Consider the following 24,057-nt stretch of genomic DNA (forward strand, 5'->3'; position numbering starts at 1 on the left):
AAAAGTAGTGGGGAAGATGGTATACCTAATTTTATCTTAAAGAAAATTGACAATAGACATTGGAGATGTATAGCAGTATTACTGAATCAATGTCTGAATATGGGGTACTTTCCAAAAGAATGGAAAATGGCCAAAATAATACCTGTATTAAAACCAGGAAAAGACCCTACTTCGGCCATAAGTTATAGACCAATTTCACTGCTTTCTAACTTAGGCAAACTATTTGAAATTTTTATATTAGAAAAAATTTACAAACATATTGAAAATAATAGCATTTTAAAAGATTTCCAATTTGGGTTTAGGAAGGGACTGTCAACCACACATGCCCTTCTTACTCTTTCGAATAGAATCTCAAAAGGATTTAACAATCGTAGTGCTACTATTGCAGTGAGTTTGGATTTTGAAAAAGCTTTCGATACGGTGTGGCAGACCGGAATCATAAAAAAATGGAAGAAACCTATGGTTTCAATGAATCATTGACTAGGCTAATCAAAAGCTATCTAAGTGACAGATCATTTTCAGTCAAAGTTGAAAATGCTAAATCTAGCTCACGTAATATAAAAACCGGGGTACCTCAAGGCTCTGTTCTTGGTCCAGTCCTTTACAATCTGTATTTAGCGGATATACCGCAGCCCGAAAATGGGCAATTAATTATTACATTTGCGGATGATATCCTGGTGGCAGCCACCCATCCCAGAGCAAAAATTGCACAAACCAAACTTAATGAATACTTAGATATTCTGCACAACTATTTTACCACCTGGAAACTTAAGCTGAATATAAATAAATGTAAAGCCATAATTATAAGAGGAAAAAAGGCTAAATTATACAAAAATGGCAGGAAATTTAAGCCTAAAATAAAAATTGACAACAAAATTATTGAAACTGTACCAGAACTTAAATATCTTGGTATTATACTACAAGAAAATTATTCATTTTCTAGTCATATAGACTACGTTATAAGGAAATGTAAAGCAGGTTTTCAAAAAATTTCTCATGTTTTAATAAAGAAAAGGGGGTTGAGCCCACATATTAAGATGTGTGTCTATAAACAATTACTTAGACCAATTTTAACATATGCATTTCCAATTTGGTACAACATAACTTCCCACCAAATGGAAAAAATTCGTGTATTTGAGAGGAAAATGTTAGCATATTGCCTCAATATAAGAGCAAAAAAGACAGAAGATGGCAGATATACATCACCTTCTCGGTCTCTTCTCTATAATAAGGCCAAAATCAAACGAATTGACAGATTTATGGTGGACTCTGCATTAAAAACTATTGGTTCATGCTTTGATCATGAAAATTCTCTAATCCGAGATGGCATAATTGATGAAGAAATATTCATTAGATTAATTGAAAATGATGGACACTTATCACCAATGTGCCTCCTACATCTAAATAATCATGAAATGTTGTTTGATCAAAATCAAAAAATTATATTCTACAATAGAAGATATGGTACCTATAATTTAGAGGACCTAGTTTACGGAACAGAACAATATTAAATTTCAAAAATGTATATAGTGTAAATAGTAGTTTGTAAGTAGATTGTAAGTTTAGGTTAGTTATAGTTATAAGATTAAATTAATACAAGTTTTTTTTACCTTTTTTCTTGTAAAATCACTACAAATGAATGACAAAGTCAAAACTAATATAAATTGATATATGGGCTGATCTTCCTCTTAATACTATAATTATTTTTATGTTCCTTGAAAAAGCTTTAGCTGTAAGGAAATACTAAATATAAGATATAGATTTAAGAAAACAAATCTCTATGTAAAATGAAATTGGAAAATAAATAAATGTCAAAAAAAAAAAATAAGAAAAATATTAGAAAAAAATATTGGGATGTACGAAATTTGAAGAGAATTGGATGCTTATTTAAAATTTTATGAGGGTTTTGCTTATTTCAAATTTTGATCCGTCGTCACACCAAATGTTGTGTTGATTGAAATATTGAGATGTGTCAATTTTGAATAGAATCGGTTGTTCATTCCGCGTATTATGAGCTTATGGCTATTCAAAAATATGACCCGTTTTCGGAGACGTACCAGAAGGAGTGGTCCTTTCTACATGTCAGTTCTTGTGTTGAAAGAAATATTTATATGTGTGAAATTTGAAGACAATCGGACTCTTATTTCCCATTTTATACAAGTTAAAATCATTAAAACTATGAACGGATATTGCCCACTGCCGAATTGTGTTAATAGCGCATTTATACATTGAAGATTAACCCACTGGGTTTATTAGATCCGTTGAAACCAAGATGCCAAGTAAGGACCAAATCTATTGAAAAGTGTGGCCATGGTTGCGGAATAGCTGAAATTAGGAGATACCTTCATATGAGGGTTATAACAAAACATTGATAATTTTTTAAAAGGAAGGCTTCTTCATAATAAGAACTCAAGTTAACAAAATTGGCAGATATCAGTATACCGAAACGTAGACCGACATAATGATTCTACATGTAGCCCAAAGCCCTCTATCAAATTTTGAAGCTCTATCTTAGCTTTAGCGAAGTTTAGAGTAAAATATTTGAGGCCTATTGTGTATGTTTAATGGGCCCTAAAAAAGCTTGTCTGTTAACCCATTCGGGGATTTTGATCAACTATCCGAATACGATTAGAAAAATTATTTACAATTTCAGTTTTTTTTTGATTTCTTTTTCATTGGTTTATTCCATTGACCATAAAGTATGCCCCATAAAATATAAGGAATTTTTATTATTAGCCCATATGTACCCCCTCTTTTCTTTCTTTTGTTTTGCTTTCCTTCCTTACAGGTACTTTGTTGTTTTTTATTTTGCCCTTACGTAGCAAAAATAAATGTTAAACGTATGCGAATACGTAAAACCCCCGACATAAAACATAAACAAAAGCAAACGGCTGTAGCTGAGGCAGAGGCAACAGCGCGCCAAAGCAGCAACGTGGAAAATTTGAGTGATACATTCTGTCAGGGGAGCGATAAGGGTTGATTTAGATTTTCTTTATGACGGTTAATTTTTCTCGCATGAGAGTTTAACGCCAACAATGACGAACGAATAAAACGACGAGCCAACCCATCCTTGCCAGCTTACTATTTTGTTTTTAGCAGCATTGGGCCAGGGGACCGACAGGCCGAAGTGAAGATAAAGAATGGCACAAAGAAATATTAAAAGTTATGTTTGTCGCATTGGGTGTATTTCAAATTTAGCACTTGTGAGATTACGATTCTCCATAAGCATGAATACGTAAATTTTAGCTGTGGAGTTATCGTTTGTTTTTCTGCTGTTGTTATTATTCGTAAATGCTGTAAAGTTTTTCTGTTTTGTTTGTGAACAGCCGCTGCACATTGATTCGAAAGCAGTAAATGTCTTGTCTACCGACAATCCTTAATGTCAATGCGACTTCCTCCGAATTTTGGATGATGTACGAAAATGTTGACCTATATAGACAATTCTGGTTGCCAAAATATATGAAATATGCCTCTAGAAGCATCACCTCAGTGTTTTTGGCTATAAGAAATCAAAAACCAAATAAAGTATTCGCTATGACCTACCGATAGCATCATTGTTGTCAACTTTATTCATTCATATTCATTCATAATTTGCGATTTTAGTTTACCCACATTGGTCGGAAGCTCAGAAAATGTATTAGGGAATCCCACTACAGGCCTATCGAGTAGAATAAAATTTTTTCCAAAGGTTTTTTTTTAATATTTTCCATAATAAACACCAGTAAGGAAAAGTCAAAAGCCGGACGGGCCGACTATATGATACCCTACCCCTAGTAGAGCTCCCGTAACAAAAGAATTCGTTTGAAGTAGATCATTCTACCTATCAACATTTTTCTTTAGAGCAATTATAGTTTGGTTTCATGGGGAACTGATATATAGGAGGTATATCCAGTTCTGGATCGATTTTCACTAAATTTGACGGAGACATTTTAATCTTTTTACCAAATAACATTGCTATAGAGCACATTGTATCTCTTCGAGAAGGATTATATCAAGAAAATATATATGGGAGCCGAGTTCCTCAAAATGGAAACGTACGTCCCGAAATTCACTCCATTTGGAGTGAATAAACCTCAAATCGGATTAAGGATATATATGGGAGCTATATTCAAATTTTAGTCGTTCTCGATAAAATTTGGCAAAAGTATTTCTGAGCTCTATAAAATATCATTTACCAAATATTATTGTTGTCGAATACATATTACGAATATGAGGGACCTAAACACCAAATCGGATGAAACATATATCTAAACCGATTTTCTCCAAATTTAATGTATTTATTTCTAGACTGAATTCTGTCAGATGTGCCAAAATTCAGGTCATTACGACAGATATTGGCCACGTGGTGCACACTTAACCCGAAATCGGTTGAAGATATATTTGGGAGCTATAACCAAATCTGAACCGATCTTCATAAAATTCGGTAGAGGTATTTCTGGGATATATCTGACATTTGGTACCAATTTTCGTTATTGTGGAGTGCATATTACGCATGTGAGAGACTTAAAACCTTAAATCGGATAGAACATATATATGGGAGGTATAGCTATAACTAAACCGATTTGAGGTAATTGATTCTAGACTGAATTCGGTCAGATGTACTAAAATTCAGGTCATTAGGACTGATATTGGCCATTTGGCGCACAATTAACCCGAAATCGGTTGAAGATATATATGGCAGCTATATCCAAATCTGATCCAATTTTGATAAAATTTGCCAGTGGTATTTCTGGGATGTATCTGACATTTGGTACTAAATATCATTGTTGTGAAGTGCATATTACGCATGTGTGAAACCTCTAATCGGATGAAATATATTTTGGGAGCTATAGCTATATCTGAACCGATTTTCTCCAAATTTTATGTTCTTGCTTCTAGACTTAATAAAATTATATTGGCCATTTGGTGCATTATTAACCCGAAATCGGTTGAAGATATATCGGAGCTTTATCTAAATCTGATTCGATTATCACCAATTTCAATAGGGTTCGTCCTTGGGCCAAACAAATATTGTTTGCAAAATTTCATCTTAGTCGCATTTTGCGAGATGTTACATCGGTCATTGGCACAGCATTGCCAAAGGTCTTGCCACTGACCATAATTCCCTCGAGCATGATTCGGACAAAGCTCCCAATTTGGTTCCTACATAGCGGATATTAAAATACTTATTCTTCACTGTATGTGCATATATCGGAATGTATATATCGGGACAGAGCAAATGTGGCACAAACATCTTTCATGATACCACTGTCTTGCTCCATAATTATCCACACACAAATACACAAACATACAAACTGTATGTTTCTATTTGCGAAACAGAAAAACACATAAAAATAAATATGAATGAAATGCTAAACTACTGCATGACTTGATGGTTGTTTACGCCGTCGACCGCGTTGTTGTCGTCTTTGTTTGTTGCTAGCCTTTCGGTGGGTGGGTGGCCGTCGAATTGCGGGTGTGTGTGCTGCAGTTGCTTTATGACCAACACCGTTGCCACCAGCAGCACACTTTACACTCAGTGCCAAAGCAAGCAGCCCATCATAATCCATTCATTTATGGCAGAACGCAGTGTATACAATCCAAATGTGTTGACGCGGGCAAAGTTGTTGGGATATTTGGTTGTTGTGGTTGTTGTGCTGGTAATGCAGTGTGAAATGTTATTCCTTTCCTTAATGGTCTACGCAAATTCACACAAACTCGCTCGGGAATAGTATTTACATTGGCAAAGCAGAATAAAAAACATATTTCCAGTCCTTATTTAAACATTTGTTGCTGTTGTTTTTGCATCTTGTTGGGTTATTATTGTTGTATTTTATTAGCGCACATTTATACAAAGGTATGTGTGTAGGAATGTTTGCTTGGTATAAATTTTCACTTCTTGTTGCTTATAATTTTTAACGGTAATTGCAGTTCATGCAAAAATAGTTGTTGTTTCTTGGTATTTGGTGTTGGTTTTTGTACAATAAGTCTCCGCGTAAAGTCGTCAAAATACCAGGGTACCCTTGTGTGTGTGTGTATGTGCTCTCTTACACAAAGGTCTGACATCTTAATGGTTTATTATAACAATTTGTTGTTATGTGTATTAATAATATAAATTTTAATGTTTCAGTTTTTTCTGCACAGATGGGGGTTTAGATGGGGAACTCATTAAATTCCCCTTCTTTAAGTGACTTACATACATACGCATACGTATATTATAAATTCTTAATTATTAGAATAAATTGAAAATTAAATGTCTATTTTTGGCGCCAATTTTCATTTCTTGTATCTTCTATTTCATAAGCTTTGGGTGGGAAGATGTCTTTTTGTGGGTGTTTGAATGATTATGTTTTTGTTGCTGTACAGGGTAATATGTCTATGTGAAAGTGTTTGTAACATAAAATGGGAAACAAGATAGAACCAACGAGTAGTTTTTATTTTGACAATTTTAATAGAAGCATTCTTTTAAGAGTCACGGTTTCCAAGTATTATTGGAAAAAATTTGTATTAAATTCCCAATGATGGATTTATTGTATTGGTCAAATGGATAGAACTAGAATACTGAAATTTTGAATAAAGCAATCTGATGGGGTGTAATATATTCCAAATATTTGAAAATTCGAACTATAAGGGTACTTAAACGAACTCAATTTCGTACCATTTGGTATAATATGAACGGTTAGATCTAAAAATCTTGACATTTGGTATAATAATCAAGGTGGGGAAGTAAAGTTAATACAGGGTTGCCCATATTCGACGGACCCATCTGGCAACGCCATAACTTTTGACAGAGATGTCACATCGCTTAATGACATTCCGCGTTTGAAGCGTCAGTCCAAGCAGATTTTTACCATGAACCAATACACGCCACGCGAGCGCTCTGAAATAGTTTAAATTTACAAGAATTCAATTGTGAAAACTCAACGTGCTTTTAAAACATTAAAAAATGTGAGAAGTGCGCCTTCTAAGAAAACCATTAAGCGTTTATACGAAAAATTTTCGACTGTTAAGGCTCTTTATAATCCGAAGAGGCCATATAAAAGTCGACCAAGGCGATCGGCCGAGAATATCGCTGCCGTACGAGCCAGTGTTGAGAGGTCCCCAAGAACATCCCAAAAACGCCGTTCTCAGCACTTGGACATGGCTCGGTCCACTTTACAACGGATTATTCGCATTGATTTGCATTTGTTCCCGTACAAAATTCAACTGACGCAAAGAATGTTGCCTGCGGACAAGCCTCGTCGATTGGAATGGGCCCAAAGGTCCGTCGAATATGTATAAGGATGTGGTTTTGGAATTCAGTGTAAGAACTGTACTAAAGTTGGTTACAGTTGATTTCGGCTGTCAGATGAATTATGAAGAAGTAGTAAATGGTAAAATATTACCATAATATAAAGGGATAGAGTTGGAAATAAGAAATTTGAAAGTTAAGATATGGAAATCGTTTTGCAAAAACGTACCATAAAAGTATGAAAAGTTAAAAATGGTATTACATTTTGTATTTGGAAAAATCTAAAACTTGGAATAAGTGTATCTGATGTTGTGTACATATGGTAGACGATCACGTCGGTTTTTAAACATTCAAATAAAAAGTGTACCTAAAGCACCAACATTTACAAATTTTGGTTCCATTTATAATGGCAGAGCTATAATCTTGAAATTTTGTCAGATTTGGAAAGCAGAGTTGATACATAGAACTGAGTTCTAAATGATACTTAATTTAGTACAATATCTGTTTGTACTTATATGCACTAAATATGGTAACATTCGGAATAATGTGAACGGATAGAGTAATCAAAGGCTATAGTCGTGCGGCCATGTGATACTCTACAGCACTATAATATATTCCATTTATAAATGGGAGAAAAAATGTTACCTTTGGTTTTTGACCGGTGACATTTGCCCTGTACTTACGCGCTCTTTCGTGCTGATAGAAATTCAAAACTATTTTACATAACAGTTGTGATTACAAATTAAAATGGATAGACGGACAGCTAGATCGACCCAGCAGGACCAGTATTTCGAGGTGCTACATAATTTTGTTGTAGGTCCTAAAAATCCTGAAATTTTGTAAGAGAATCATGTTTGCGAAATTAGTTTTCATATAAGGAGGTGATTTTGGGAATGTGTACTAAGTGTAATAAATGGTACAATTTTGTTTTGAATGAATGAAAAAAATGTAGGGATACAGCTAGATTTATGGATTATATTGTGAGAGTGTAGCGTTGAGGTAATTAGCTCAGTTTAGAAATAGAATACAGTGTGCGAAAAGTACTAAATGATACTAAATTTGATATAAGTCCAGGAATAGAAATGAATTATGATTTTTGTTATTAGGATAACTATATAACATACCAAAAAGTCCTAAGTTCATTATGAAGTCTGGGAGAAGAGCTAGAATTATAATGCGGTCTTTTTGTAATTATAGAGCTGGACCTCTTTGGACCTTGGGTTAATACAGTCCTTCAACGACCATCAATCAATCATTCGGAAGAAAAAACGTCATTAAAATTGGTTGTGACCCTTCAGCGCCTTCAGATCTTTGATACACTGTGGAAATATTCTAAATTATATAACCAACATATTTTATTTTTGATAAGACTTCTTTTAATAAATGTTCAACATGGACAGACTTGTAGTATTTTCAAGAAATTTCTAAAGCATTTGCTTTGATGTTTCGCAGACTCATCACACAAAAAATCACGAAGCCCACATATCATGACATTTGTCTCCAATATGGGGTCTATTTTGTTTTCTTTCCCCAAAGAGTAAAAGGATGCAATGTAAATAATTTCCATGTTAAAAAGGATTGGTATTATACATCATTCTCAAACTTTGGAGTTCTACTCGTAACTATGTCGGACAAATTTTGGACTTAGGATGTATGTATGTAGAAATGCAGAAGCAATACAATTTTGTGTCTTCGCACTCTAATATACTTATATCAACGCAAAACACAGACATATTAACTGACATGCCATATGTATTTGTGTGTCCGTCCGTCTGTCATTCATTCAAATGTTGCACCGCAAAAAAGGTGTCAAAAATTGTTTGAAGTCTTTTGCGATAATAACGTCATTTCTAAACGTCCGAATGCAAAATGCAGCATTTTTTGACAGCACAAGAAGACAAACGGCACAACATCAACAAAACAACACCAGAAAAAATTGAACACACACACACTCGCACAAATTGTTTGATGTTCCTTTAAGCGCATTTGCGAAAGCGTGGTGTGAATGTGGAGTTCGCCTGTGTTTTGCTTGTTCGTCGTTTTGTGCGAATCTGTGACGCTGTTGCAACAATGAATGAACATGACAGTTATGGCGCGTTAGGAAACGCAATGCATAAAAAATATCATAACAAATAGAAATAACAAGAAGGTTCGCACAAACACTCATACACTTGCATACATATCCATCGATACGCAAAGCAAGGAACGCAGCAACAGTGCCTACAACAGCAACAACAATGACATCAAAAACGACATTTTCCGCGTGTAACTTTTGGTCAGACGGTCCACAACTGTCACTTGCATACATGTCGTTTGACAAGTAAGCGTGACAGTTATGCACACACGTATGCATGTGCATACAAGCCCATATCCTTGGCCATAGAGAAATAGTCAAAAATTCATAGAAAGATAGACGTTTGGTCAAAAGCTTCAAAATGTTTTTTTTTTTTGTTTACGCTCATATGATTTGACTATCTTTTTTCTTGGAGGGGAAATTTTGAATGGTTTGTGAAATTGACCAAAACTGACCAGCGCATGGTTTGGATACTTGGTATCTTTGATTTATACATACGTTTGTTGTGTTAAAGGTTCCTCCCCTCCGTTGGCGTATAGACCACTTTCAGCATTACCAGAATTAACAAATACCTACCTTATCCATTACCAGTAGGCAAAGAATAATGACTACTACATACCTTCTGCTTTACCTTGAAGCCAATAAATATCGATACATTTCTATAACAGTTACACGACAAAATTACTTACCACTATCTTACCAGGTAATAAAAAAGGCTGCAAAAATACTCAATACCGGCTTTGTATTTTAACAAGGAAATCTAGCAGGAAATAAGTAACTATAAGTTGTTTTAATCACTAAAAGTTGATTAAATAGTACTTATTTTATATTTTTTGAAATATATTCTCAATGTTTTAGTAACTCTTACAAATAATTTCAACAAGAATCAACCGAAATTCATAATTTACTTTTACAATTTTGTCTAAATTCGTGTAAAAAATCGTGGCAAATGTGGAAAAGTCTTTTACTCAGGTTAACCTTAACCAAATTTAAATAAGAAGCTCAATCGAGAATTATTCGTTGGAAAGAATACTTTGTTATAAAGATTACCTAAAATGAATAATTTCAGGTGTGTAATACCAAAGAATGTATTTATTGTAACGTAATTAGAGTTCAGTAGACACACCTAATTTTTTTGCAGAACAACTCTTTTTACACCCTTTACCTTGGAACTTTGTCATTCGTCGTAGACCCCATAAAGTATATATATTAATAATCAACATACAATTCTAAGTCGATTTAACGATGTCCGTCTGTATGTCTGTCTGTCCGTCTGTCTGTCTGTTGGTTGAAATCACGATACAGCCCACCTTATTTGACGTAGAGCGCCAAAATTTAGCAGAGCAGTTTGTATTGTGTCTAGGATGGTTGGTATTGAAAATGAGATATATCGTTATAGTCCCCATATAACGGTACCTCCCGATATTCCGTATTTTGATGATTTATGTCACATTTTTTCACGGATTTGTCTGAAAATAGGTATTTCTAGGTCATGACGGTTCCCAGTTCGTGTGGCGAGACATTGCATGTATAGGTCCACGCTTTGGTATAGCCCCCATATAACGGTACCTCCCGATATTCGGTATTTTGATGGTTTTTGCCACATTTTTTTCACTGATTTGTCTAAAAATTGGTATTTATAGGTCATAATGGGTCCCCGTTCATGTGGCAAATCATTGTAATTATAGGTCCACGTTTTGGTATAGTCCCCATATAACGGTACCTCCCGATATTCGGTATTTGGTTGATTTTTGCCACATTTTTTCACGGATTTGTCTGAAAATTGGCATTTGTAGGTCATAATGGGTTCTATCTCCTTTGGCAAAACATTGCATGTAAAGGTCCACGATTTGGTATAGCCCCCATATAACGGTACCTCCCGATATTCGGCATTTTAATGGGTTTTGCCACATTTCTTCGCAGATTTGTCCAGAAATTGTTGGTATTAATAGGTCCACGTTTTTGTGTAGCCTCATATAGCCGCATTTCCCGATATTCGGAATTTTGATGATTTTTGGAACATTTTCACATGAATATGTCAAAAAACTGGAATATGTGGGTCATAATGGGCTCTAATGTTTCCTTTACCCTAAGGTGGAGGGTATTAAAAGTTTGGTACGGCCGAACTTAATGCTTTTTTTTCTTGTTTTATGTTCATATATAAATGTAATTTTTTGCGAAGGGTATATTAACCTTGTCATTCCGTTTGTAACATCCCTAAATATTCATCGCAGACCCCATAAAAATATATATTCGTATTCAGCATAAAATTTTAAGTCAATTAAACGATGTCCGTCTGTTTGTTGAAATCACGATATAGCCCATATTATTTGACGTAGACCTTCAAAATTTGGCAGAACAATTTGTCTTGTGTCTAGGATGATTGGTATTGAAAATGAGATATTCTGTTATTTGATGATTGTTGCCACTTTTTTTACGGATTTGTCTAAAAAGTTGTCTTTGTTGGTCATGATGGGTTCTTGCTCCGGTGGCGAAACATTGTATGTATAGGTCCACGTTTTCCAACAGCCCACATATAACGGTACCTCCCGATATTCGGTATTTTTATGATTTTTGACACATGTTTGTCTAAACATTGATATTTGTAGGCCATAATGGGTCCACGTTTTTGTATTGCCCCGGTATTTTGATGATTTTTGCCACAATTTCCCACGAGTTTGTCTAACAATTGGTATTTATGGGTTCTAGATCGTATGGGGACACATTGCATGTATAGGTACACGTTTTGGTACAGCCCCCATATAATAGTACCAGCCGATATTCGATATTTTGATAAAAATTCGTATTTTCAGTTCATAATGGGTTCTAACCCGGTGCCAGAATATTGAATATTTAGTTCGATGTTTTCCTAAAGCGCACATATAACGATACCCACTGATATTCGGTATTTTGATAATCCTAATCCCATTTACCCACATAATTGTTTCAAATTTGGTATTTTAGAAGATTTGATAGAAGACTATCCCTGAAGTATAAAAAAAGTGTCTATAGAGGTTCCTATTTTGGAATGGCCCCATATAACGGCCTCACCTACTTTATGGTTTTTTAATAAATTTAACTGGTATATGAAGTTTAAAGTGAAACACGTTTGAATTTATACTTTTATGTAAAAATGTTTACTTTCCCATCCGAACTTAATGTTTTTTTACTTGTTTATTGAAAAGCATCATTGTTCATAATTATTTTCTGTTCTATAGGTAATATAAATGATTCTGCGTTGTTATAAAGCTAAAATATGTGTTTAATAAATCATGCGTTGAAGATTTAAATTGAAATTGACGATTTTTCTTGCAATTTTGTTGGCAGCCCTGGTCCTGGACCGTGTCTCATTTCCTCTTAACTTCGAAATAGATCCCAGCTTATTTATTTTGGAAGTTGTTTATCTAAATCCAGGGTAGATTTATGTTGGTTCAGTGGTTCTCAATACTTTTGAACCATGGTTCTGTTTTTGAAATGGAAACGGTTTGCCTCAGTTTTATTAGTTCCATCCGGAGATTTTTTTAATATTTGTAAATGATTTGCCAATACTAATAAAAAACTCCGGAGTTAAGAGATATTCACTCGTAAGTCTATATCTCAATTAAGTTGCTCAACAATGACTTAGACTCTCTCTCTCTCTCTCTCTCTCTCTCTCAAATTAGAGTAGTGTTAATGATGCGGATATTAATTAAAAAAAAATATATATATAAACGCAAGTATGCGGTATTGTCTATATGATTCAGTATTAAGCTCAGTTGAATCTATTTTAATCCAAGTCTTTTGATAAATCAAAAACTTATTTAAAATAACCTTACAACAACTATGGTAAATAAAGCATTGGGTGTATTAGGATTTATTAAATGGCGGGCTAATGAACTTTCTGAACCATTTTCTTATCCATTCTATACAATTTATCATCACTTCAGAAAAAAAATTTTTTTTTGTACGACTAAAATAACAACTTATATGACTTGTCCTATTTAATATAATGGGTTGGTATTTCGTACTGAGTATTCATTGAGTATTCAGAATATCGTAAGTTCAATAATGGGATTATAATGTACATTTGGGCAAAAGAAACTACTTACAATACAGAATACTATTCTCTTATTTGAGCACGGATATGTTAAAGCAAGTAAGTAAAAATTTGTCTGGCATATGTGCAACTTTCAGCATTACTAGAAATTAGTTACCCTCGGTATTACCCATACATCAAAAATTATGTAAGAGTGTATACAAAGTAATGAGAAACGTCTGACTGCATATCTCTAGGTTGTTGTTTCGAACCCCATAGCTAGCAAGCATTCAAAATAAATCATAAGATCGCCAGTTCATCCCCACCACAAGCCAAATTCAAATAAATAAATAAATAACAATAAAATCTGCTAAAATTAAAAATAAACTCAACTCATGTGTTCTAAAAATAGAGCGATTGTTTTTGGACTTTTTAGAGACAGTTTGGTAATTACTGCACTTTCTGCCTCCTATATGGTGGTACCTTTTGGGTTTTAAAGGTATCAGTCTCAATTTTTGAAAAAAGCTCCTGGAATTTGACATTTAAACTTTTGGCAAAACTATAAATTTTTGGTATAGACCCCATGTTACGGTTCCTTGGCATGTTGAGGCCTCCCCTCCAGTTTTTACCAAATTAGTTGAAAACAAATAAAACACCATTAGGAAGAAACTAGGAAAATGTAAAATAAATCTGTTGAAATATGCCGCAATAATTTTAAAGATGCCGTTATATGTGCCCATACGAACACGCGGACATTTACAGCAGGTATGTCGTTTACGAACTCGAAACACCAAGTTTAAGATTATTATGTTGACAAGTGTAGCTGAAATCATCAAAATATCACATATTGGTAGATATCGGGACTATACAAAGATGTGGACTTGTATAGGCAATTTTCTGTCATTAGAGGTAGTACCCAAACTCCAAATTTGAAACAATTCCGGTAAAAGTATAACACAAATCATCAATATACAGATTATCAGGAAGTTAAATTATATATGGGCCTATACGGAAGAGTGAACCTCTACAGCCAATTATCTGCCAGAGAAGGTGGTGTTATCTATCTTCCCGTTATATGGTGGCTATACGAAGTCGTGGATCTGTACAGGAAATTTTGTATCTTAGTTGGTAGTACTCATTGCCAATTGGAAATACAAACTTTGAAATAATTTTTATACCCTACAACACTATGTGTTGGGGGTATTATAAGTTTGATTGGGCCAGAATTTATGTAACACCTCGAAATATTGATTTCCCATATAGGAAAGTATATATGGATCTTCCTAGCTCGCCGAGCTGAGTCGATCTAGCTATGTATGTCCGTCCGTCCGTCTGTCCGTCTGTCCGTCTGTCCGTCTGTCCATGTTAATTTGTAATCACTCTACAGGTCGCAATTATGGTCCGATCTTCACAAAATTTAGAATGTAGGTGGGGCTTGGACCAGAATAGAACCCTATTGTTTTTGGAGATGATCGCCAAATGTTTAGGGGTTGAAATGGACCAAATACTGAAAAAATGTCGGATTTTGCAGTAGCTATACAGGTCGCAATTATAGACCAATCGACGCGGAATTTCGCATGTAGCTGGAGTTTAGGGAGGGGAAGAAGCCTACCAATTTGGGTGGTCATCGGATAATATTTAGCGGGTAAAATAGACCATATATTTTGTGTTGAAAAAATTCAAAATTTTTCATTAAACCGCAAATATTTTAAATCCCGGCGAAATCATAAAGCCATGACGAGGTTACTTCTGATCTTTACATTGATGTTAAAATCCAACAAATCGGATATATAGCAAAATATGTGCGATATATATGTCTATCAAAGAAGATATGCTTGAAAGATCTCTTATATGTCGAGAACGGCTGAACTGATTTCGACAGTTCTCATAAATTCAGAATGGCCTCTTGGTAGGAAAGAAAAAACGTCTAAAAAATCGCATAAAAATATCTCTCTAAAGATGAAAATATTGATTTTGTAACATTTTCTCATATTTTTTTAATTTTGTCATATTTTTGGCATATTTTCATTTTGAATTAAATATTTGGTAATATTTCTACAGCTAACAAAACTAAGTAGTTGGGATATCAGGATATCATATACAGATCGCATTTATGGCCCGATCCTTACGAAATTTTGCATGGGGATAAGATGAGGGTCAGAATAGGAGCCTACTCTTTTTTGAGATGATCGCCCTATATTTAGGGGTTGAAATGGACCAAAAAACTGCAAAATTGTCGGCAGGTCGTAATTATCGCCCGATCCTCACGCACATTTGAATGGGGGTTACCGCACATTGCAAAAACCAAGCCATTTCTAATGGCCATCCAAAAATATTCAATGTGTGAAATAGTTTGCCAACTTTTGTAGACAAAATACGAAAATATCCATTCCAGAGGCTTTTTGGAGAATTCACAAATCAAGAAAGCCGCACTTCTGACTATTTCTTTGAAGAATATAGTCAAATGTCTGTATCTCATATAGATGCGTTTCAGTCAAAAACCAATAATAAATGTTAATCTTTTGCCACTTCTGAGAGATTATAGGTCTTTGGGAAATATTGGTTCCAGATCTAGCAGGACCATTTAAGTGCAACATCTACCAATAAATTGGAAATGGGCAAATTAGTTTAAGTTGCTATTATTCGAAAATTAGAGAACGAAACCTGATGGTTTTCTTTTATTATTTGTCACAATATCTTGTGGAATTCTTTCGAGTATCTCGCCTATATAAACTGTATCGTTTATTATAGTGTTGTAGGGTATTCAACGGTCGGCCCCGCTCGACTGTAGCCTTTGCTTACTTGTTCTTAAAAAATTTAGCTAAAATCATCAAAATACAGAATATCAGGAGTTTCAGTTATACGGGATATACACCAAAACTTGGACCAATAAGTAAAGTTCTATGCCAGGGTGTTTCCTACATACTGTCAATACATATTCTAAAATAACAACAAATTCGGGTTAAAATTGCAACTAAAACAACTCAAAAAATGAAATGTGTCGATACAGTTATATAGGGGCTATATCATTTTCAATACCAAAAGTTCCGAAGCTACAGTGATATCCGCCGACGTACAGACTACGGACGGACAATCGACTTAGATTTTTATGCTGATTTCTTTGGTCTAAAATGTTTATTCCGAGGTGTAACAAACTGAATGACAAACTTACTATACCCTCGATACTATGGCATAGGGTATAAAGAAAGAACATACATTTATTTGGCATTTGAATTTTCTGAAGGAAATTGTTTAATTAATTTAAAGTTAAATTTAAGCCACAGCATAGAAAATAACCCTATTGACACGGCATAAAAATAATTCAAATGCAGGGTGCCAACAAGTCCACGTTGGTGCTTGAACGCATATCCCGCACAATTGTGCTAAAACCATTTACAGGCTATTGCTTATAATTTGTGGTTCTATGTGTGCAATTTTTAGCAAGTGGCTCAAACAAATCTTTTTTTTTCTGCTTAGCCATCGAATGAATGACGGCGCTGTTGTTGCTGTTGCTAGTCGACCAAAAATGAATTTATGGCGGTTTGTTCGGCGCGAGTGTGCCAGTGAACGAATCAATACCCCGTAGGTTGGCAGCCTGACATATCAAACATGGTGATTTTTTGACAATCGTTTTCATAGCAATTGTCATTTAAACATGTTAAGCAACCATGTGTCAAGTGGATTTAGGTGGGCACAGCGATTTTTTGTCAATGGTGTTGGTGCCGATTCCGTTGCATGAAGTCACAGCGGCTGCTGCCCCCCGTTCATACTACAATGCAATGTTGGTAACATTTTTTAGGCAGTTGTTGGCGTCATTTTTTTTTGCTTCTAATTTCTGTTTTGTTTTTATTGCCTGCCTGGTGGATATTGCCGTGATTTGTTTAAACAAGTGTTTGCTGTAGCGGCCTGCAAAGGAGCTAAATATACAAGAAAGGAAAACTCACCATGGCTTAAGGTGTGAGAAAATTGTTTCCACTTATTTCCCGGGCACAATTTATGTTTATTATGGAGAAAAGTGTCAAGAAAGCGATATATGGATATATGTAAGAATGTGTCTACCTGGATTGCATAATAGCAATGAGCAAAATATATGCAAAGAATATGATTGAGTTTTATTTTTGATGTTGATAACTTGGGTTTAGCTTTTGTCATTCGTACAAAACATGAGGATACCAAAGAACCGTGAATAATTAAGGCAACGAAATCTTCTCAGCGCATTGCCGCTAACTTTCAGTTCTGGTCTTATGAATGTGTATTTCTGCTAAAACCCATAAACGTGCGTAATGGCTGACTGCGCACAACTATCGGAAAATAATTTGGATACACTTACAGCTGCACCCTTTGTATTGTGTGTACCTACTTAGTTTGCGTTGCGAGTTTGCCAAATACACACACGCTTTACAATAGTGTGTAGACGAAAGCAGGAAAATAACAATGTCATCTTTAAAAGAAAATTTAATAAAAGATGATTCTATTAAAGCTAACAAAGTAATAGATTGATGCATATACTCCGTGACTAGGTCTACATACTTATGTATATATGGTGACTGTGTTTGAGTGAAACGGGCAACATCCGTAATCCTCTCTAGTCTGCAGTTTCATACCAGTCATATATTTAGCTTTAGTTTAAAGATTAGTTTTTAAATTATCGGTTTGTGACAAGGGCGGAGGTGGCTCTCGGGAAATTAGGTTGTGTTTCTGATACCGATAGGACTTGAATGTATACAGCCCAGATGCAGGAACTTTGGTTTCTGGATAGTATAACACGATAATGTAACCCCTGTTTACAGTGCGCAAAAACACTGAAATGGCCATTTTAAAGAAATGGGAGCATCCTCAATATTTTCTGAATTGATTTTCACCAAATTTGACGGAGGACAAGTGTCTCTAGTACCAAATAAAATTGCTATATGACTTCGTGAAGGATTATATTACAAACAACACTGGATATATGGAAACACAATCAAACACTAGATACATATATGAAAACTGAGCTTCAAAAAGTGTCTAAACTGCTTCCAGGATAAATTCATGTGAATGTGCAAAAAAGCCATCCAATTTGGGCTGATATTTCATATTTGGTGCACAATAACCGTCGAATTGGTTGAAGATATAAATGTAAGCTATATCCGAATCTAAAGCGATATCGATAAAAATTGGAAAAGGTACTTCTGACCAAAGGTACATATCAGCCGACCAACATTTTTGCTACCGACACACAACGGGTTGAGATATCCAAACGCGGAGATTAGTTCAGAGAAGCATTCTGTCGCTCTGAAATGTTGCTCTGACATTTATATTACCCCTAGTATGTTTGGTATTAAAAATAGCTTTACTTCCTTATTTAAACTAAATCATGTTGGCATTTAGAGTTCTGAGCATGTACAATCTCTTCGTGCTTAAACTCTTGAAGTTTGCTTCAGAATTTGGTGCACGCCCCATATTACCTCCTAATTGTCGGTATTTTTAAGGTTTCGGCTACAATTTCAAACCCAATCATTAGTAACTTGACATTTCACTATTATGTATTGACCAAATTTTTAGTATTTTGAGAATCTCTTTCACACAAAATTTTGTGAAGGTAAGTACACCGTTATATCGGCCCCATATAATGATACTTCCTAATTTTAGGCATTTTGAGGATTTCAGACACAGTCTGGTACAAACTTATTATTTGGCATTTTTTTCACAGTGGATAAAAACTACAAAAATTGCCAATATAAAACCACGCATAACGTGGGTCTCTGTAGGGCCCAATGGAGTAATATCCTAAAATCAGGGTTAATTTCAATGGAAGTATTTCGTTGATCCCATTCATTCGTTTTTATATCAGCAAAAAATAACAAAATAGAGTTAAGCAAGAAAAAAATATTTATGATTTGCTAAACCTTCTTAAATCTGAAAAAAGAAGGACTACATATTTATATGAGAAAGGAATAATATTAGAAAATATATAAAAATATTGGATGGCAAATAAGCCTACCTATCAGCAATACACCAAAATCTGATTAATATATCAAAAAATGAGTAACTGATTTTTAAAAAGTCATCGTCATGGGCTTCCTCCCTTAAATCTCTCTCATTGTCTTAAATTGGATAATCATTGAATCATTGAAGGTGAGGCAAGTAACCTCACCACTGATTTTTAAAGAGACTATATTATTTTTATCTAGTTTAGAATAAGATAAAAACGCAAGAGGAAATTATTTAAAAAGAACAACAAAAATAAAAAGCAAACAAAACAGAAAACTAGACAAAAGAACGTTCACCGCAAAATCAGTTGACAGTTTTTACCATTTTTTAAATGAAATAAAAACGCACGATTTTTTGTTGATTGTGAAATATGACATTCCATACTAAAATACAAAATTGAAATTCTAGACCCTTGTCGATATTATTTTTTAAACTCCACATACTTCTTGGATATGACGAAAATATGGTCATATTTTGAATTTATTGTTTAAATAAACGGTTTTTTACTTGGAGAAAATTGAGCCTTTAGACCATATTTTCCGAATTTTAGAAACCTTCAGCAATCTTTATCACGCATTTCCCTTTTGCTATGTCTGTCGCAATGTTGTTAACATGCTATCTTTTAAACGAATTTAGTTCTGGGGCAAAAATTTTGCATATATGTGTATTATTGGCCAGGTCGATCCAGTTTTTTCCTACAGCCCCATATAATGGCACTCCCCGATATTCGTTATTATTTTCATTATTTTGGTAAATTACTCGTACCTTCGATATTAGGTATTCCAATGATCTTAGTTACAGAATTCTTTAAAATTTAACATTAAAGGTTCGTCATGGGTTCAAGCTCCTATGGCAGAACATTGTCTACACAGATGTATTGGCTTCGGATATTCGGTATTCTGACGCTTTAGTCCACATTTTTTAATGGAACGGCAGAACATTGTGGGTAAGATAAAAAACTGCAACAAAGTCAAACGCCATAATTTTTAATTTTTTTTTTTAATTTTATTGATTGAAAGCAATAAATGTCGGAAATAGCATCAAATTTTAGAATAAGTTTAGATTTGTTCGAATTGGTTATCTTTGGAACGAATATAGCTTTCAAACAGTCACACGCTGCCCGAATGTTGCTTTGCGGTATTTTGGTCCATTTCCGGCGAAGCGCTTGCTTGAGGTGATCGACACTTTGGTATTTTTTAGTGTCAACCCTGCTTTCCAAAATACTCCAGACACAATAGTCCAACGAATTGGTATCCGGAGATTTTGGTGGCCACTGTGCGCTGGAAATGAAGCGAGGAATCTCATGCGACGGTCGATTAATACGAGCGGAGAGCGACAATCGGCTGTTATGACGGCCCACACCATCACCATGGTCGGCGCTTGAGTTCTGGTGGCCAACCGAAGGTGCACATTTGCAGCTGCCCTCTTTGATTATTTTGTTTGTTTACAAACTGCTGGACAACGAATGTTTTCTCATCGGAGAAAACCAAATTCGGTAGTTCACCACTTTCGGCTAAGCGAAGCAACTCTTTAGGTCTTTTGAGTCTATTTATACCCTACACCACAAGGTGGTCAGGGTATTATGTCTTTGTGCAGTTGTAAACCCATAGCTTGTCTTGATGATCTGCATAGAATCACAATCTGAGTCGATTTATGCATGTCAGTCCGTCTGTCTGTCCATGTATTTTTGTAAACAAAGCACAGATCGCATTTATTGCCCGATTTAGATGAAACTTTTCACAAATAATTTGTTTGACGCAAGGACGAACCCAATTGAAATTGGAGATAGTCTGTCAAAATTTAGGTATAGCTCCCATAAATATTTTCGTCCAATTTGCCTTGTATTGTGCACCAAACTTGTAATATCAGCCCAAATAGTATGGAATTTTGCAGATACGACCAGATTGGACCTGAAAATATGTATGCCAAATTTAATCGGTTCAGATATAGCTATAGCTCCCATACATATTGTTCATCCGATTTGTTGAATTTGCCCTGCATAGCCGAATATGGACTCCGTAGTAACGATATTCGGGGAAATATATCAAATACAGCTCAGAAATACCTTTGTCAAATTTTATCGAGATCGTTTCAGATTTAGATATAGCTCTCGTATCTATCCGATTTCAACTTAATTGTGCGCCAATATCCATTTGGCAAGCCTGAATTGAAAAGGCGCAAATGCCTCCACAAATATTAGTTCCTTTGGACATTTAATTATTACTAATTTAATTATTCCCCATTAAAATTTTTATTTGCGAAACTCTACTAAATATGCAAAGTGGTGTAGGGTATCGTAAAATCGACCCCGCCCGAATTTAAGACTTTCTTTACTGGTTTCTTTCCGTTGCGGTGTAAGTTCTCGCACTTTTTGGAATTTCAATGGCTTGGCCCCAAGCTTATTTTTCAATATTTGCCGAATGGAATATTGTGATATGTTCAGCTCACGAGCCATATTTCGGCCACTGCGACGCGGCTTTCGATCAAGTCGCTTCTTTACTTTTCTTCCGTCCACTTCATTGACGTCGGGCTACGCTACCAGTATCACGGTAACGAGCGATGGTATGAGACTCAAACAATTTATTCACATTTAAATGCTGGAGTGCTCTAACGATTGCCACTTTTGGGTTTCCAGCCCAATATAAAAAATCTCACTATCAGATTGAATTCTATCACGAATAACTTTTTTCTGGAAAATTCTCACGAAAATACTTTTGTACGCTTGTAAACACTATAATAAGCTGCCACTGGAATAATTTTAACAGCTGTTGGACGAATGGCTTAGAAATGACAGCAATCTGAAGTTGGTTGCAGTTTTTTCATCTCAACCTTTATAGGCTGTGGCACCCTTCATTTTATTGTTCTAGCAACATTTTCCAAGGGGAAATGTAGCATACATTGTCTACATGCTTCACGTTTTTCTATAGACCGTATATTACTCTTTTTTCGATTTTAGCCATTTTATGATTATGACCACAAATTCGCTCTAGATACCAACTAATGCGGCAGAAAATTTTAGATGAATGCTTACGTTTTGCTTCGACCCCATAACACGGTACAACCCACTTTATATTTTTTTGAGGACTTTAGGTGCATTCTCCACCTGATTGCTCCACCTTCATTTTATTTGAAAACGTTTGCATAACATCATGATGGAGGTTATTAAAAGTTTGGCCAGCCAAACTGAGCCTTTTTACTTTTACTACAAAATCTCTTGTTTGGATGATTGATGCGCACTATTTGTATTTGATTGTTGGCTTACTTAATAATGAAATTTCGATGGTCTAAACCAGTCAGTAATATTCCAATTCTGTTTTTTTTTGTAACTGCATTCTTGCTTTTATTCACGACTTGCAGAGACATTTTCCTACCACTTAATTACTTTCATTTTCACTCAATGTAAAACTTTTTATTCTGTGCCACCATCGTCGCACAATAGTAATAATAACCTCGATTTAAGAGCTCGATTGAGTACGAAGAAATTCGTACATACACACATACATACACATTTATTCGACTATATTCGCTTGTATGCAATTTATTTATAATATAAAACTGTCAGTTTCAATTCACATGCCTTTGGCGCTTTTTCTCATAAAAACGGACCTCAAAAAACTGCCAAGCCAAGCTAACCAAATGAAATGAAACCAAAACCTAGCTAAACCAAAATAGTTTATGACTTTTGACATTTTTGAAATGTTCACAGTTTACTGGCGAAACAGCGGTAGTGGTAGTCGAATGGGAGTCATGTTGAAGGCGAATGGAAAAGTCCCTGAATAGACAGCTCAAAATTACGTTTGATTTATAATTCGTATATTGTGTGTTAAAGAGTAATTAGCCACCTAATACTCCCTGGAAATGGGGCTGGCAATAGGAGTTGCTTTTTTAAACTGTTTTGCATATTCTTCATTTTTGAGGGAAGTTTAATGATATGTTCATTTATATATATTATAAAACACGATCTTCTAGTACAAGTGATTTCAGTGTATATTTATATAACAATCAATATTATTTTAATTTTATCTCTGGTAAAGCAAAACCTAATTATATATATTACATATTCTAAACTTCAACGCTTTATTTATATTCCTGTATTTTTTCCTGAGAATGCTGTAAATATTTGGAAGAAAAAATGAATATACCACAAAACATACATTTCACGAATCCAAACAGATATATGGTATATAACTTTAATATATAATATTTTAATCACATAGCTCTTGTATAGTATCACATCTAAGTTAAACATTAATATTAGAATTTATGTATAGGGCTTATATAAAATTGCATTCAAGTTATTGAATATTGTGTAGGTAGCATGTATGAATGTTCCGTATAAATATAACTCAAAACTTTTTTTTTTGGCGAACAATAAATGTAAGAAATTAGGGTAATCTCTTTTCTGTAGCCTTAATAATTTGGAAAAGTATTCCACGAAAGCTTCTTTGCCCACTTCGGCGAACAGTGAGCATGTCCGACTCTCCTATCCACCAAACAAACAAACAAAAAATAAGATAATACTAATATTTTACCGAAATAAAGTGTGGCGAATTAAAACACAAAATTCAACTCTAGTAATCTATTCAATGTACTTATTTATTGGCTCTTGGTGGCTGTTAGCATTTCTTTTTTTTTAGGAGGTCAAAAAATAAACAATTAAAAAGTAAAATATATTCTATATATACTGACAATAGTTTCGAAGAAAAACAAATATTCAAGTTCAATTCTCACGGCTTTCAAATTTTTGTTCGTGCAGTGTTTTTTACAACAGTTAATTTCAAAACC

This window comes from Musca domestica, unplaced genomic scaffold, assembly GCF_030504385.1.
Source record: "Musca domestica strain aabys unplaced genomic scaffold, Musca_domestica.polishedcontigs.V.1.1 5, whole genome shotgun sequence".
NCBI classification, from domain to species: Eukaryota; Metazoa; Arthropoda; class Insecta; order Diptera; family Muscidae; genus Musca; species Musca domestica.